At 36.9% G+C, this 3,416-nt stretch overlaps 1 non-coding gene across 1 annotated transcript; it reads left to right on the top strand.

Annotated features, from left to right (window-relative positions):
- Positions 1-2,985: 2,985 nt before the first annotated feature.
- LOC127666465 (U7 small nuclear RNA) lies at positions 2,986-3,049 on the top strand. Its single transcript, XR_007973657.1, has one exon. It is a non-coding gene; the product is annotated as a U7 small nuclear RNA (small nuclear RNA).
- The last annotated feature ends 367 nt before the right edge of the window (positions 3,050-3,416 follow it).

The raw sequence follows: 3,416 nt of genomic DNA, 5'->3' as shown, positions 1-3,416 counted from the left end.
GATAGCTTTCATAGTGCTAGAAGATTCCGTGTATGAAATTAAGGCTTCCATTCATGATATTAAGGGTCCTGGCACTCAAGGCCTTTGAAAAAGCCATATGGAAACCCACTACTGCAGAAGCTTCCTTAAATAAATACATATACATACACATACATGTATTCATATATAATTTTAAATTAAATTATAATTTAAATTAAATCCAATAAAATGGATTTAAGTGGGACTAAATTTATAGAGGAGCCTCCTATAATGGGGGGAAGTGCCTCCCTATAAACACCATAAGCTGTCAAGTAAAAATTCATCTGTGAACCTTGTGAATTACAATAACAAGATTACCAATATATATTCACTGGTGCAATAGTGTCACTGTGTTGTGAGAATAACCAACCATTCTCTTATTAGATTTTAAGTCCTCCCCACAAGACAAAATTGATGCCTAGTACCCTTAATTAGGCCCAAACCACATGGCTAGCTAGATCATAGGCATTATGGGAGAATCTAACACTTTTATTCTATTAAATAGATATAGTAATAAATTATATGTGTTCTTATCTTTATACAATAGATTAATGTATTTTGCCATTCTAATTAGTGAAGTTTTTTGCAGTAATTAATATAGAAAGTCACAATTATTAAGATGCGGAGAATAAGAAACTGTGGAATATTTATATCACAATGCTCTCCTTCCCTCTAAGGCCCAGGAACCACTGTGGAAGAGGAAGAGGAATGATTTTAAGAGCCAAAGAGAATAGAAGCCTGTAGTAAAACAACATTTTCTGTACATGACAGGGCCCTTGTATACATGAACTATGGGACTGTATGCATACAAGACCTCACAAATCAGCTAAAATTCCAGCATGGATCAGGGAGGGGTTGATGAAGTCCCACCTCTAGCTGAGAAACTGTTAACAATTGATAGCTTTGGGAGAGTCCATTTTCCTTAGGGATATAGGCCATGCTTCACCAGTTGGTTCCATACCATATACATATAGGCCACCCTTGATTGCCTCAGTATGTTAAAAATAATAAAACAAAACAAAGAAACCCACTTGAAGTTGTAAGGGGAAAGTGGTAGGAGGAATAAGGGAGGGACTGGAAGGGAGGGACTGGGTGAGGGATTTGATCAAAACACATCATATATGCATATATGAAATTCTCAAGGACTAACCTCCCTAAAAAACAACCAAAACAGAAGGAAAATCAAGGTTCCCCAGAATAGCAGTATCTGCATCATTAGGGAAGTTGTTGTGAGCTTGCAAGTTCTCAGAATCTACATTAGAGCTCCTGAATCCCACTCTCAGGAATGCTTCAGGGACCAACCACCAGTGATATACCCACCATAGGTCAGGATCTAAAGCCAAGTGCTTCTGTGGCTCAAAGAAGCCACCAGTTAGAATGTTTGGTTGGGCATGAGGAAAACCCTAAGAAATGAGCATGTCTTTGTGAGGACTTGTAAAATTAAGTAAATGAATTGAAGTAAACATATGTTCATAAATAATATTTCAATTCCAATGAAGAATTTTGAAAATTCTTTATACAGGTAATGTAATTGTTTCTTTTTTTTTTTCCACCATAACTTAATTGTTTCTTTTATTTACTTTCCCTTCCATTTAAGGTCCATGAATATAGGAACATATTTGTTTTGTTTTTGTTTTTCATAACAAGATTTCTCTGTATAGACCAGGCTAGCCTTGAACTGAGAGATCCTCCTGCCTCTGCCTCCTGAGTGCTGGAATTAAAGGTGTGCACCATCACACCCTACTAATATAATTGTTTGTAACTAACAAAGACAAGATTTTCGTAGTTCTGGTTGGCCTAGAATTTTCTATGTAGACCAGGATGGCCTCAGACTCACAGAGATCTGCCTACTTCTGCCTCCTGCATGCTGGGATCAAAGATAAATGCCATCGTGCCCAGCTATTACATAAACTTTTTAAACACTTAGAATAAAATTTGGAAAATTTATCCAGGAAAACTTTGAAGTTATCTGTGGATTTTTTTTTTTTACCTCATAATTATTATCATTGCCTTCTAGTCTTTTTCTTTTAGAAATCATGTACACAATTGTTATAGCAGTAGACATATATTTACATATAGACTTATCATGCTAGCACAAGCATCCTTCATTTTTGAGCAGTATTTGTATGCTGAGTCCTGCCTGGCCATGTGAAAGGCATGATGGTGTGACATGGTTCCTGCCGCTGGAACAGAGCCAGCAGGGCGTGGCCTCCAAGAGTGTTGGCAGTTGTTAGGCATAAGGCTTGTTTGTATATTTTATTTTGTGTTTTTCCTTCAGAGAAATGTCCTCTTTGCCAAGGCTAATGACTCCATGAAAAGCAGAGACAGCACAAGTCAGGGAGGTGACAAGTGTCTGTGTCCTTATCAAAAATGGTGGGCTACTGTGACCTTCAAAGTAGCCCTTAAGACTGTAGGAAAGAACTCCGAAAACATGAGTTCAAAAATAAATAATTTCTTAACTATGTAAAATATAAAGGTGCAATATAAATTATATGAGGGGCTTTACAAACCTAAAAGAAAAACAGAGGCAGCTTCACTACAAACCAGCTTTCAGAAAGATACAAAATCAGGCAGATTCCTGAGTTCAAGGTCAGTCTGAGACAGAGTGAATCTAGGTCCAGGTGTAGTTGGAATGGTAACCTCAGGTTGGGATCCCACCTAGCTAGTTTATTATCTATGCTTACAAAGGCAGCCAGATCTCTGAATTCATTTGCAATGTTTAAAATATATATATATACTTGCTGTTCTTTTCCTAAGAGTCAAGAGGCTAAGGTCATGGAATGCTGGTTTGTGGGATGGTCAAGAGGGAACCTGAAACAAATGACTGAATTGTTATGTAAATAAAAGACTGGGCTTTTGGTCTACATAAGATGAGATAGCAGAAAGTTCTTTTTTTACAATTTTTTTTTTCTAACAGGATTTCTGATTTTGGTTGGAAATCCATGGATAGAGACCACAGCTCTTTTAGAATTTTCATAGCTATTTCAGAGTTTTTTCTAACAGGATTTCTGACCTTGGTTAGAAATCCCAATAATTACTTAGAGAGCTAATACAGCTCTTTTAAAATTATTTTTAGCAGCTACTCAGCGAGAACTGCTTGGAGAGTGAACACAGTTCTTTTAGATTTTTTTCTAGACAATTCAAGAATTTTTTTCTAGCCTTTTCTGACTTTGGTAGGAAAACTCATAAGCTATCCACAGAAGTTTTAAATTTTTTTCTAACATGAGAGAACTGTTTCTAGCAGGGAGCTGACTTGATCAAAAAGTTATCTCAAGTAGACTGTAGAAACCAAGAGCTATCTACAGAGAGCTGTCTAGGAAGCCATCTTGATCAGACTACAAGGCTGTCAGCCTGCACCCCATCTTTTGACTTTGAGTTGTCCTTTTCACCACTTTCAA

This window comes from Apodemus sylvaticus, chromosome 15 (genome assembly GCF_947179515.1).
Source record: "Apodemus sylvaticus chromosome 15, mApoSyl1.1, whole genome shotgun sequence".
In the NCBI taxonomy this organism is placed as follows: Eukaryota; Metazoa; Chordata; class Mammalia; order Rodentia; family Muridae; genus Apodemus; species Apodemus sylvaticus.
The sequence above is the reverse complement of the archived record's forward strand: the minus strand, read 5'-3'. Positions and strand labels throughout refer to the sequence as shown.